The following is a 15,571-nucleotide window of genomic DNA, read 5'->3' on the forward strand; positions in this document are numbered from 1 at the left end:
TATATGCTTATTGACTACTCTGGGAGGTCTATAAGCAGATATAATCTTTTTATTCTCTATATCTTTCGTTAGATATAGAGAATATATATATATATATATATCGTTAAGGTGCAGAAGCAACTATGAAGTCATGGGTGAATCTAGAGTCTCTAGCTGAAAGTTCACCTTGCTCTCCCGATGTAAACTTTCTATACACTGGCTGGCTGCACATACCTTCCAAGAAATATTCAAAGTGCCATGTTTTAAATGACTTTGAGAGGCTGGAGAGACGGCTGAGGGGTTAAGAACACTTGTTTTTGCAAAGGACAGGGGTTCAATTCTCATCACGGATGTGATGACTCACAGTAGTCTGTAACTCCAGTCCTAGGGATTCCCACCCTCAGTTCTAAACTCTGTGAACATCAAGGATGCACATATATACAGACAAGTAGAATATTCATATTTATACAATAATGAAATTAAGTTCCTTTGGGTTATGATACAGATGAATATCACCCAGGAATAAATAACTGACTGTACGACTTCGTGGGGGAATCTCATAGGCATAAAGTTAAGTAACATAAATCACATCCAAAGGAGTATATATTTTATGGTTATATTTATAGGAGAATTTTTCAACCTCAAGTCTATATTCATTTGGGGTCTGTTTTAGGGACCAGGCATGATACTGCATGCACTATATAACGGTTAGTACCAGCACTGGCTTCCATCTACTACCTGATAGCAACTCTCTCACTAAGATGACTAAGAACATCTCATTGGGGGCTAATTTCCAATGAAGCTAGGCAAGGGAAATCACAGTGGAAATATCTAGGTCAGTGTGGTGTTCACAAGGAGACATAATTGTCACATTTAGCAATGGTAAAAATTAAGCCTTTGAAACAACATAGAATAAAGAAACAACTGTACCTTTCAGCTCATTACCTCACAATTGTAGAATTCCCCACTGTCATCTATTCTTGCTAGTTGTCCACCCCTCATTCCATCCCAGGTGGATGGCACTCCCCACTACATCTTCTATACAGCTCCTGGAAATAGGAATAGAACTCTCCTGGGAAGGTTCCCACTGTTTTTTCAGCCATCATTTTCTTTCAGGCTGCTAATTACTATTGGTTACATTATTCGTCATCATCCTTAATTGAGCATGAACAATGCTAAACACTATAAAGAAAATGTTAGAGGGGAGCCATTTCATTGAAGCCAGAGGATTTGGAGCTGACTCAAATGGGAAGAATAAAGAGAGATGGAAATTTTGCCATGATCAGGTGGCTACTGTTCAGCTCGATGGAATGCAGAGCTTTCTGGCATGGACAACTAGCAGCCACTTGTAATGGTTTGAATGCTTGGCCCAGGGAGTGTCAAGAAGATGTGGCCTTGTTGGAAGAAGTGTGTCATTGCATGGACTTTCCTAGCGCCCTGGAAGCCAGTCTTCTCCTGTTTACCTTTGGAACAAGATATAGAACTCTCAGATCCTCTTACACAATGATGATAATGGACTGAACCTCTGAACCTGTAAACCAGCCTCAGTTAAATGTTGTCTTTATAAGAGTTGCCTTGGTCATGGTGTCTCTTCACAGCAATAAAACCCTAGCCAAGACAACCATTCTTTGTCATTCAGTCATGAATACAGAAGTACTAAGAGATAGCTGTCTAGCAAGACTGCCTTGCTAAGGAGTTGTACCTCCCATCATACCGGTGATGAGGCAATCTCACAAAGAACACAGAGGAAAAATAGAATATAATATACTGCTTTAGGATAGTTTATAGCCTATACCTAGGAATAAAACGAGTGAAGACACCAGATGTCAAGATCACCATCCTATAAACTCCAAGATATTTAAATGAGTCCAGAGCTTGTTTTCAGGTAGAGTTGTGTTTGATTTCTCTGAGTATGGTGGAGGTTTACTTTAAGTAAGCCACTTGTTTACTGTCTCAATTCTTTGCACGAGTTAAGATAATGTCTTGCCTAGAGGTAATTCTTAATTAAGATAAAAGAAACAATGAAAACTGGCTTAAATAATATAAATATTTATTACTTTGTTTGATTATAAGAAAGCCTAGAACCAGTGGCTCTGAAGTTGCTGGGTGTCAATGTTATTGATGTGGATTTATGTTAAGTCAATATATGATTGGAGAGTAGAGAGGTAGGCAGAGAAAAGGTAGGAAAACAGAAGAGGAACAAGGACTGAGAAAAATTAAGATGGAGCTGGGGAAAGCAGACCTGGATCCTGGTGGCCGTAATTGGCAATAGGTAGATAGGAATATTTTAAGGGATTCTATAGGTCTTCTATCTCATATGGAAGGGCAGTTTCTATCTTTGTCTATTGGATGTAATATTATTGTGTAGAGGCTTTGTGAATTGAGAACCTATTATATAAACCTGTTTGAAAAGTTACTGGGCCTTGAAGTGATGTTTGTGATGGGCGGTGGACCTAGTGACAGAGTCTGTCGAGTTCGGCTCCACAGTTGAGTGGTGCCTGCGAAGTGAGACCACAGGGGCCAATAAAGAGATAAGTAATTTTATCTTTAATATTTACTGTAACATGTTGACACAGATGTCACCTTTTCTTCTTGTCTGGTACCCTCAGAAAATGTAGGAGAAAGGCTGTAGCCAGAGTGGATAGAGGCTATTTCAGAGCAAAGACACTGGAGTGAAGGCAGAATGTAGCCAGGGAAGTGTCTGAGAAAGGAAGGATCAAGGCCAAGAATAAAGCCTCTGAAATTGAGTGAAGCTGATATGATAGAAGGCTATGGCTGTGGGGACATGCTAAAGTCAGGGCCATAGTAGAAAGGATTGAAATCAGAGATGAATGCATCTGGTCCAGACCATACAGAGCTGTGTAGACTGATGGAAGGAGCCTGATGGGGTAGTCTGGGTTGGTGAGTGACTTGATCTTGCATCTATTTTAAAAAATTGCTCTGATTGAGTTGTTAGAAACCAGTTTATAGATAAGAGAAAAAGCAAAGAGGCTTCCAAAGAGGTCATCGCTGTACTACATGGAAGTAACAGGATCAAGGAATTGTTAGAGGTGTCAAAACTTCGATAGTGAATTGGTTCTGGGATGTCAGGATCAAAAAGGATGTTTTGAGGTTTGCAGTGGAGGATAGCCTTGAACTTGTGGTCTGCCTGCTGCTATATCCCAAATGTTGGAATTGGAGCTGTGAAGCACCATGGTGGGCTTTCTGTGTTGCTGAGGACTGAACCAACAGCTCCCTGTGCAAGCTGTCTACCAAGTGAACTATATCCCAATCCTGTTTGTTTGTTTAGAGATAAGATATCAGGCTGGCCTTGAACTTGGTTTGTAGGGTGGTCTATATTGGGAGCTTCAGTAAGTAAAGGGATGGGTACATTATTTACTGAAGTGGGAAGATAACTTAGGAAAGTATGGGGTAAGGATTCCTGTTTTGCCCATAGTAGAATGACATATTTAATAACAGCATATATTAAATCACTGAGGATACACCTGAATGGATGAATCTAAGGTCCATGTGTATATAGTACTTACAGGCAACAAACATTAAAAAAAATATGACTCCTGTATGTGGTATTTCAAGCTATGAGATACAAAGAGACCACAAAAAAAAATATGAAGCTAAATGAAAAACAGTGTATGATCTAGAGTCTCCTAGACTATTCCGATGTTGAGATACACTAGGGAAGACCGTGGTGGCAGTGACAATGAGACCAGGAGTTCTAGCAATGGTAGTGATTCAGTAGCAACTTAAACAGGTAGAATGGATCAAGTGTGAAATGGACAGATGTGAACCTGCACTGGAAACCCAAGGTGCTCTCGGGGAAGAAGGGAATGTAGCGAGGAAGCGATGACCCTGTGCACAGATGCAACCCTCATGCCGTCTTGTTTACATTTTATTGACTCAAATGTGAACCGCTCTTGATTTCCTACAGTTATCTTTTCCCTTGGTCATTCTAGGTTTTCACAGACATTTAGACTGCTTTCGGGGATATTTTTATGCTTCCCTCTAATAAAATCTGATTTAGAAAATCTAATCAATTAGGTATTTTAAGCCTCATCATTGACATTACAAATGGACTCTGGTTTTACAAAATGATGAACCACAAATGACAAGCCCACTGATTTAATTTACACAAATATCCCTTATCTGTGGACTATCAGGAGCCATCTACAGCATGAACTGAGGCACAGTGGCCTTCCTAATAGATGACATTGAATTTCTAATGGGAACTCCTGCAAAAGCAAATTTATCATGTTGAAGCATGCCCCACCCCACCCCGGGCAATATTTCATTTTGTCATTGGTTACACTTTTTTAAGCTTTTCCACGAGGCCTGTGAAAGCCAGAGGGTACCACTTTGCCTGAATTGGGACCTTTATGATTGCAAAGAAGAAAGCAAATGTCAAATCGGTGTTTAAATTTAATATTATGTCGACATCATTTTTGTTCCACTTCCCCTTTTTAATATTATCCCATGATTACATTTCTCTTAAGCATTCCAATTATTTCAAGTAAGTGTGTATATCACTTATCAAAATTAAGTGAATGTATGACATTCAGAGCCTAAACATATCTATTAGGAAGGCATGTTCTGGGAACTCTGTGAAATAATCTACTTTATGCTACCTTGTTTTTGAAGTCTGGAGTCTGTCATATCACCATTTTTCTTCTGCAGCTGGTATCACATTTATGAGGGGTGGGAGAAGATTTCTAATTTTACTTTGCTGGTGTATAAATGTGTCATTTCATACAACTCTCTGTTTTCCTTTGTTGTAACTTCTTTCTTTCTGTTTTAGCCCCAGGCTCTGCTCTTTATTTGATCAGTAGAGTTTATATGATATTCCAGGCAGCACTTCCTCCCAGGAGAAAAACAGGATTTCCAATTGCTACTCGTGATTCCTCAGGCAATCTGAAAGGGCACCTCCTGAATTAATGTTTTCGTTATTCTTTCCTTCCTACACTTACTGGTTTATTTCATCAGCGGGTGGGGACGCTTATTTTCCATTTCTTAATTTCCTTTCCCTATGAATGCTAATTATATGTGGCTTGCTTATTTCTTTTTGGCTAGTTGGATGGCTGAATAGAAAAGTAATCAAAATGAACACTTGTAGGCAAGTTGTTCCTCTCAATAATGAACTGAAAGGTACTGGGTCCAGTGTTCCTGTAGTCAGCTTCCAGATACTCTTCCTGTAAGGAAAGAAACTTCAGTGTTGTGTTTTCTATCAGTGTTGGCTGCTGCAGCAATGACTTTTTCCATTAAAACACAGAATCTAAGAGTATTTCTGTGCACAGCTATCTAACAAAACAATGTATTAACTAGGCTTAAAATACTGCTTAAGCATCTTCATCTCCATATTGAAAACAAAGCATGTACCGTTGCAGAAAACAGGAGAAATATTCAAACATATCAGATGTATTATAATAGGGGATAGGATATTAGTTCTCCTACTAGCAAACTGTAAAGAAATAGTCTAAATAAGTTCCCATAATAATGGTTTAAAATTATTTTAAAATAAGAAATTAAGTTATCTGTACACACACACACACACACACACACACACACACACACACACACACACACACACGTATAGATAGACAGACAGATAGGTATGTTTCATATTCATGCTCTAGGTCCGTTTTCTGTCTGCCTTATATTAGCAACAACAATCAAAACAGGGAACAGAATGGCTTCACGCTGTCCTTGCTCTTCCACCTTTCTTGATATATACGTCTATCATCAGTAAAAAGAATGTTCAAAGTTTCTTAGTTACTGAAGTATAATAATATCACCCTCTAATATTATTTAGCAAGAAACAGAGTCTTGAGTGCTTTAATCTGATCTGAACTCTCTATGTAGCCAAGATTAGTTCAAATTTCTGATCCTGCTGGTCCTACCTTCTGGGTGCTACAAATATGGGTTTTTAGCACCAACCCAGTTGGGCCTATTCTTTTTTTTTTATAGCCATTAGTTTCCACATAAGCACATTTTCATGTTGTGTTCAAATTCAGTTCAAGCATGGAGACCACTAGGTCTCATTATACACATATTTGAGTGTAAGTTGTCCCAGGACTAAATACCACCCACAGGTTAGAAGGCCAGGTAGATACCTATTTCAGGACAAACCATTTAACCCAGCCACCTATAACAATTTGAAGCTTAATTTAGATGATGGATGAATTGGACTTAACCTTTTCACTTTAATATACTTTAATTCATAACTGCTCTGCGGTTTGCGGACATTTATCCTACCTCAGTTGCCTTAAAACTAAACACATTTAAAGAGAAGTGCTATTGTTTCACTGATTGTAAATTAAAATAATAAAATTAATGTTAAATGTCATTTCAGCATATACTTTGTCACCATGGTAACCCATAGGTAACTGAGTTGGTAGAATTGCAAATTACATATTCAGCTATTTAAAGACATCAATGAAGTAAAGTCATTTAATCAAGCTTTTCATTGCTTGTGCTATGTAATCAGGACGACCCGATTAATGTCAGAGAGCCACAGCTTCCCTCTCCTGTCTGGCATTTCTACCATCAGGTTCAGCCTGCTTGTGGCTATATGCTAGTTTTTGGAAGCATATCATTAGATATTTATGTCCTTGACAGAAAGGAAATATAGTTCAAAAACAATTTTATTCACTAATGTAAAATGGAGAAAAAGTTCAAGGTTTTTTCCTAATTTTCATATGTAAAATATGCTTCTAACAGAGGAAGAACAAAGAATCGCTTGGCTTTTAGCCCCACCACACATACCCTAACACCCCTGGTACCTAATCCAGACTACTCCATTCTACAGACTGTGGTGGTTTGGATGATAATGGCTCCCATAAGCTCCTGTATTTGAATGTTTGTTTCTCAGTTAGTGGGCAAATTAGGAAAGGATGGGAGGTGTGGGTTTATTTGAGGAGGTATGTCACTGAGGTAGGGGTGGAGGTTGGGGTGGATAGGGGAGTATAGACTCACATCAGGTTCCCCCAGCCTGCTCTCTCTCTCTGTCTACTGCTTATGGATCAAGATGTAACCTCTCAGCTACTACTCCAGTGCCCTGCCTGCCTGCTGCCTGCTGCCTGCTGCCTGCTGCCTGCTGCCTGCCTGCCTGCTGCCTGCCTGCCTGTTACCTGCCTGCCTGCTGCCTGCTGCCTGCCTGCTGCCTGCCTGCTGCCTGCTGCCTGCTGCCTGCTGCCTGATGCCTGCCTGCTGCCTGATGCCTGATGCCTGCTGCCTGCCTGCCTGCCTGTTACCTGCCTGCCTGCTGCCTGCTGCCTGCCTGCCTGCCTGCCTGCCTGTTACCTGCCTGCCTGCTGCCTGCTGCCTGCCTGCTGCCTGCCTGCTGCCTGCCTGCTGCCTGCTGCCTGCTGCCTGATGCCTGCCTGCTGCCTGATGCCTGATGCCTGCTGCCTGCCTGCCTGCTGCCTGCCTGCCTGCCTGCCTGCCTGCTGCCTCCCTGCCTGCCTGCCTGCTGCCTGCTGCCTGCTGCCTGCCTGCTGCCTGCCTGCCTGCCTGCTGCCTGCCTGCTGCCTGCCTGCTGCCTGCCTGCTGCCTGCTGCCTGCTGCCTGCTGCCTGCTGCCTGCTGCCTGCTGCCTGCTGCCTGCTGCCTGCTGCCTGCTGCCTGCCTGCTGCCTGCTGCCTGCTGCCTGCTGCCTGCCTGCTGCCTGATGCCTGATGCCTGCTGCCTGCCTGCCTGCCTGTTACCTGCCTGCCTGCTGCCTGATGCCTGATGCCTGCTGCCTGCCTGCCTGCCTGCCTGCCTGCCTGTTACCTGCCTGCCTGCTGCCTGCTGCCTGCTGCCTGCTGACTGCCTGCTGACTGCCTACCTGCTGCCTGCTGCCTGCTGCCTGCTGCCTGACTGAGTGCCTGTCTGACTGCCTGTCTGCCTGCTGACTGCCTGCTGACTGCCTGCCGACTGCCTGCCACAACACTTCCCATCATGTAGTTTTAGCCCTCTGAAACTACAAGCAAGTCCCCAGTTAAATGCTTCCTTTTATAAGTACATTGGTCATGGTGTTCTTAACAGCAGAACAGTAACTGATACACAGTCAAACCCAGATCAGAATTGGCTTGAGTATCTCCTCTCTTTGCAGGCTGAGTATAGAGCACCAGGGATCTCCTATTTTCTCTGCTACCCACTGTGATAGTTTCTGATACTGTAACAAAATCCTTGAGAATAACAACATACAGGATGACAGACTCATTTCATACATCCTTTCTGGAATCTGTCTATTGTTGGTTGGCTTTACTTCTGTATGTGAACGGCAGCATACCTGTAGTGGATGGGTATGGGTACTTAGCTAGTTTCTTCTTTTTCCTATTTTCAACTTGACACAACGAGAGTCATCTAGGAAAATGAAGCTTTAACGGAGAAAATGCCTTCATAAGATTAGCCGGTTGGCAAACCTGTGAAAAATGCTCTTGCTCAATGGTTGATGTGGAAACGTTAAGTGGATCATGTGTGGGGCTATCCCTGGGCAGGTGGTCTTGGGGTGCATAAGAAAACAAAGTGAATAGTAATCCAGTAAGCAGTGCCCTTCTATGACCTCTGCTTCAGTTCCTGCCTCCAGTTTCTTGCCTTGAGTTTCTGCCCTGACTTCCCTAAGCGATGAACCATGATCATTAAGTATAAGTGCAGTAAACTTATCCTCCCCCACATTTTTGGATTAACAACAGGTCTTGCCCAGAGCAGTAAGAATACATATGTGTTATGTTTCCTGTGTAAAATACCCCTATGGGTTCATAAAAAGAATTAGTCTTTAGGTGGTCATGGTAGAAGAGGTGATTGGGTCATGGGGACACTAACCTCAGCAATGGATTGATTCACTGGAAAATGGTCTAGAGATAGAGTATCATGGAGCTTTAACATGGCAAGAGAAACCTGACTAGGACCATTTTGTCAGAGGCTCCTCATCTCAGAGTCCCAGGAAAGGATGGGTTTGGGGAGGAAGAGAAAAAGAGAAAGAAAACCCAGGGAATAGGTATGCACTTCCAAGCAAGTCCTCTATGACCCTCCCCACCCCAATTAGATGCTATCTCTAGTTCATTTATCAGTTAATTAATCCATTGCTGAGGTTAGTGGCCCCATGATCCAATCACCTTTTAATACCATGACCACCTGAGAACCAATTCTTCTTACGAACGTGTAGGGAAGTTTTTCACAGGAACCATAATACATACTCATACATACAGCTCTGGAGTAGACTTCCTGGTGTTACTCCCAAGATCTCTTTGGTGCCTATCAAACAGCATGTCATTTACCAGATATATTAGTCTATACACAACAAAGCGTATCAGTGACTTTCTTTTAAAACAATTCACATTTCTCCAGCTGTCCTCAATGCTTGCTCACCCAAACCTGACTTTGATTCCCAGAGGAAAGAGGGCAGGAAAAGTGATTTGGAGAAAGCACGAGAATTCCGTTTGGCAACAGGGACTCTTAAGCCTCAAAACCCCTGTTTGCCTCTGAGATTTACATGAGTGATGCTTATTAACGTGATCTTAATAAGAGACAAGTTGACATAAGGCCCCTCTCTTATCTCCCAATAGCTTCACTAGCAGATGGAAAGAGCTCTCCAATCTCTCCTGAAACACCTTGAAAAGCCACAGGCATTGTTGCCCTGGCAACATTCTATGAGAACAAATCTTGACCCAGATGAGAGGGCAAGGCAGGTAATGTTGAATTTTCAAAGCAGAATGAAGCCTATTCAGTGACAGACAGCTCAACTGTGCTCAATTCTTAGACCTTTCATTTCTCACTCTTGGCAGTACTTAAAGTCATTTCTAAATCCCAGGCTGACTGGCCAGGCTATTTTCCTACGTTCAAACTACCTCCACATGCTCAGTAGGCATAGCTCCAACCCAGCATGGCAGCAAGATGTCCTGTATGTTAGAGAACACAATTTCTGTCTCCAGAAAGTACATGTGCCGTGAGGGAGAGAATCAGAGTTAGGGATGCTCAGACACAAGCAGTGGGCACTTGTGACCTGGAAATGCCACCTTGGGCTTCATGCCTCAGAAATCAACGGCAGAAGAAGCAGACCATGTCCGAAAATGCCCAAAGGTCCCTTCTCTATATTATTGAGGTCACGTGCATCAAGTGGACACCTCTTTGGAGAAGAGTTAGAGGAAGTGAGAACTCTGCGAGCATAAATTTCACTTGAGTCAAAGCAGAGCCTGGGTTATACAGAGAACCTTTAATGTTTGTATGATATCACACTGAGTTTATTTGACTAAACTCAAATTCAATTTTTATTCCCTCAGGCAGGGAGTAGGATCTCAAAGGGAAGATCAGATCAGTTAGAAAAACCCAAGGATAAATGTTGGTGAGTAATCTGAATTTATATAATTAGGGATTTTGCTCTGCGTGTTTCTGCTTACACATAAGTATTGCACTCATGTGCCTGAGTGCATATACACACTCCAATAAGACAGCACCATGAGGATGGCCAGATGAACACTTCAGTGGACAAGATTCTGGATGTGCATAGATGTGGAAAGTTCCTTGTTGGTTTCCATTCTTCCCATTCACATTTTCTCAATGTAACTTAATAAGCCCATATTATTAACTATATACACTCCATATGCTGAGAGAATTATTTAACACATGAAAATATCTTTCATCGTAGGAGGTGCCCCACTTTAGAGTCTAAACATCTATTTGACCTCATTCTTGGTGTAGTCTATATAGCTTCTGGTGCAAAAGGCTGGTTCCTTTGGTATATCTAAAACCCTAGCCAGAAATTAGCATCAATAAATCACTGACTGTAAAGATTAAGGTTTAGAACTGGTGGTGAAAGAGTGGACATCCTGACAGGAGAGACAGCACAGTGGTTGAGAGTATCCACTGCTCCTGCTGTTTCTAGTGCCCAGGTTGCTTGATCTACGCTAACCTGTGACTCCAGCTCCAGGAAGATTCTAAGTCTCTGGTCTCTGAGGGTAGCTACATTCGTGGACATATAAGCACATGCACACACATGTGCGCATGCACACACACACAATTAAAAGTTTCAAACAAATAAAAATCTTTAAGACTGGCACCAATATTCATTTACTTTGCCAAAGATTAGTCTCAAATGTATCCAACTCTATCTGGGTATAGGCTTCCACTTGGTACTACATGGTAATATGTCCTTAAAATTTTCTCTACTGAAGGAAATATACTGAGAGAGATGGCTACATAGTGCATGTTCTTGAAGGACTCCACCAGACACAATAGGCCCAAGTGCTTATGGTCCTAACATACTGTGTAGATGTTAGACACATGTCAGAACTCATCAGTCAACCCAAGTCATATCTGTGGCTTTCCTGAACTCTTGTGTTTTCTCAATTGCAGCCTTCAAATTTGACCAGCTGAGAGATTTAAAGTATTAAGTCTTTAACCTTCACGGTCACATATGCTAATCATTACCAAAATCGTTAAGCTAGAAGAGGCTTCACCCTAAGATGGGGCTGGCTAGAACATTAGCAAAAAGATCAGACTATTTTTTACAATTTTTCTTTCACCTAATCTTTGAAAAGACCCCCCAATCATACAGATTTTGGAAAGTAAGTATCTGAGACCAAACTGAACTAACACACACACAAACACTCTGAAACACAGCATGCAATACTTCCTCCCAAGTAAGCAAAGCATCGTGGAACCTGCCTTGACTCTAGCAACAAAGCATCCAAAGCTCTTATCTTACAGGTTAAGGAGGATCTGAAATGATTATTACTAATGATAATCTTTGGAAATCAATCATATCATGCTATTATTAGCAACTGCAAAAGATGAATTTTCAGAGATTAGACTAGATGGGATAATTCTGAGATGTGAGCAAGCCAGTATTAAAATAACAGAAGCCTACTTCAAGTGGGAATAAGAAAACAAGGCACTCGATAAAAAATTAAGAATGGATTAGACAATTAAGATGCTCCTTTATTTAAATTTCTCTAAGTATTTGTGATTCTAATGTTTTATTTATGGTCCTGTGTGTGTTTGTGAGTGTGTGCTTATTTTCTATCTCAAGTACAACAGAAAGGAAGAAATGAACACTGACAAAATATTCTTATTGCTGCAAAAAATTAGTTATAAAATATCAAAATTTATAGTATTTGGAAAGTTTGGAAATATTATTGACATGGTTGTTTTTCTTCTTTGGGGACAGGCTGACTGCAAACTACCTATGTAGTAAGAATGACCTTGAAATTTTCCTTTCTCTCCCTTTGAATGTAGGATTACAGGCAGCGACTGCCACAGCAGCTTTAATGAAGAACTGGGCGTCAAGCTAAGTTCATCCATGCTAAGCAGACACTCTACCTATTGAGCTATATCTTAGAAACCCCATTACTTGGAAAGTGTTACTCCAGCATGTCAGCAACTTCTATTTCCAGCCCTTCTGTTGTTTCTGTTCTTTTTCTTTTGTTTGTTTGGTTTTTTTTTTTTTTTTTTGGTTGTTTTGTTTCATACACTGTAGCTAAAGCTGAAATTTTTAAGTTCTCAAGGGTACAACAGCCACGTGGATATTCCCTCTATCCTTCAAGTAAGTTGTAGGTGAACCTGATGATCAAGAACCAATATTTAAACCCTACCTACTATTCTCTTACAGGCTTTGAGAAACATTTTCTCTTCTAGCAAGGAACACTGGGATATAATTTAGTAACCTGGTGTCATCTTTTATTATTTGGTTGAACCAAATGAACACCAAGTTTGTATTTGGCATTGTGCTCAAAAGTAAAAATATAGAGATGAATAAAACAAGCTCAGACCCTGAACCTATGGAGGTAAAATTATAGGAGTGGAAATGTTGTCTAAACAACAAAATAAGTTGTAGTGAACAAGAAGGAGATCAAGGGCCAGAGAAGACAATGCCTAGGTGTGGGACAGGGCCTGCAGTATAAACATCTTCGAAAAAAAACAATTTCACAATAAAAAGATCACATGGAGATCATAACAGTAATGAGGACTCAGTATTTGGGGTTTAACTGAGGGGTAACAGTGGTGGAGAACATAAATAGATTCCAGAGTCTTTAAGGACAAGCAAGGGAGCTAGAGAGATGGCTCACTGGTTAAAAGCACTAATTGCTCTTTCAGAGCTCCTGAGTTCAATTCCCAGCAACCACATATTGACTCACAACCATTTGAAATGAGATTTAATGGCCTCTTCTGGTGTGTCTGAAGATAGCTACAGTGTACACATATAAATAAATAAATGCACAGAATAAGAGGAAAAAGGAGGAGGAGGAAGGGGAGGAAGAGGAGGAGGAGGAAGAGGAGGAGGAAGAAGAGGAGAAGGAGGAGGAGGAGGAGGAGGAGGAGGAGGAGGAGGAGGAGAAGAAGAAGAAGAAGAAGAAGAAGAAGAAGAAGAAGAAGAAGAAGAAGAAGAAGAAGAAGAAGAAGAAGAAGAAGAAGAAGAAGAAGAAGAAGAAGAAGAAGAAGAAGAAGAGGAAGAAGAAAGGCAAATAAGAAGCGGAATATGGGAAAATGTAATCTTTAATAGCCAGTGTTACAAAGAATTCTGAGAAGAGCCCATTGGGATTGTTGTCATTACAGGTAAGAAATCAAAGGCTCAAAGAGACATAAGGATAAAACCAAATTTCTAGCCCAGCTCTGAGCCCATTGTTTCTGCCATGAAAATGTTTCCTGTGAAGCACGGGGTGGGCTTTTTAGGATTGCCACGCTCTACTCGTGAACATTCTCTTGCTGTGTCAGTCTTTGTTTTTGGCTCTCAGCTTTGCCCTCAGCTTTGGCCCTTGTTATTATACTTGCTGATCTAAGAGGCACCATAAATCCGATGACATGCATAGTCTCATACAACTGCTGTATTAAAGGTCAAGTTTCTACAACTGACTGTGTGAAGGATGAGCACTAATGGGTCCCCAGCTGTCCCTCATATAGCTGCCTTAAATTAGCTAGATGAGATTTCTCTTCCATGGCATCTGTCTGTGGACTTGCTTTTTATACACTGGTGAAAACGTATTTCCCCTCGACTTCCTTGCCTTGTCCCCTTCAGCTTGCTGTGGCCATCTGTTAGATGTGTCAAGATCTGAAAGAAGATATTCCGGTGCTTTGAGATGTTTTAAAGCCAAAATCAAAGTTGGGCAGCAAGTTACATCATGAGACTTCCTCCACGCACCCTCTGCCTTTTTTTCTTTTATTTCTTGCACCTATGCCCCAAACGTTTATTGATCCCATTTCTTAGTCAGCAATGTCATGTGTAATGGCAGCTATTCTTAGGCCACCAAATTCAGCCAAATGTCCCTTCACATGTTCATCCATCCTCCAGGACCAATCTGACACATTATAGGTGTGAAGGTTATTGAGAGAGGGCACGGCAGTTTAAAGAACAGAATAAACTATATCCTGGGCACTAGAGTTAGCCCACTTATAAATCACCCTGCTTCTCAGACCAAACCACATCTTTTTCAGGTTTTTAAGAATACAAATGCATTAAAAGACCATTCTCCACATTTTTATTTTGAGTAATGGTTTGTGAGCTCTTAGTCAAAGGAACCTCTCTCCTATAGAATTCCCTTTCTCTAGTCAGGGAATCACCTCCTGCCCCTTGAATGTCACAGTGTCAGCCTCTTTCTTAGAAGTTTTCCAGGACTATTTTCTAGGTTGGTACCTCTGAAACTTGAACATGCACTTGATTCAGGGTTAAAATGCAGATCATGTGGTCATGCTTTAAAAAAAAAAAAAAAAAAAAAAACAGATCCTGACTCAGTAAGTCTGGGGTGACGGTTGAGGTTCTCCATTATTAATAAGTTCTTGAGAAATGCTGATGTTGAGTGACAAGAATACTATGATAAGTCATATAAAAGGGTGTGAAAAATCCACTTTATTGTATGCATGACAGTAATAGGTCATTTCCATAACTTATTTGTTGAATAATCATGGGCTATGTAATCACTCTTAGGGAGTTTTTCTCATCTATACTCTCAAAAATTACCTACAAGATAGATTTTTCCGAGGACTAAATAAACCCATTTAGTCTACATATGAATATATACCATGGTGCCTGATTGACATATAATGAGTGCTTATTAATAGTTGTTCATTACTCAATTACAACTCAACTCTAAAGTCACTAAAACCAGAGGATGTATCTTAAAGTCAAAGGTTATACTAAAGTAGCTCATTATATCTCAAAAATTATCATTAAACATCTTTATAGTAACAAGAGTACAAATATTAATATTGTTGAGGGATTATAATGCTTCTCTTAACTCTAAACAAGATTTTTTTCTGTAGCATTTCTCAGTAGTAATTTGCCTTTTTATAAGACCCCATTCCTCCAACCTTTTCATTTAAGGGAGTGCAAAGTGTTATCGATGGGTATGTTTTATTGTATGTAACATAATGTTGTACTTGTTTATATGACTTATAGTTATATTTATGGTATGCAACAGTAGACACCAACTTCAGAGATTAAAGGTAAACTGGAGTTAGAGATAGCACTCAGAAAAACTACGTACATTACTAAATTTATATATCCATAGATCGTAGGAGTATAGAGCTAGGGTTGGAATAATCCCATAACCGGAATGGGAGCAGCCGTGGAGACAAAAAAGTCTGGCAGACAAAGCAATTCAGTCTTTTAAGTGTCCTTTTATTCT

This window comes from Micromys minutus (assembly GCF_963924665.1).
Source record: "Micromys minutus genome assembly, chromosome: 8".
NCBI classification, from domain to species: Eukaryota; Metazoa; Chordata; class Mammalia; order Rodentia; family Muridae; genus Micromys; species Micromys minutus.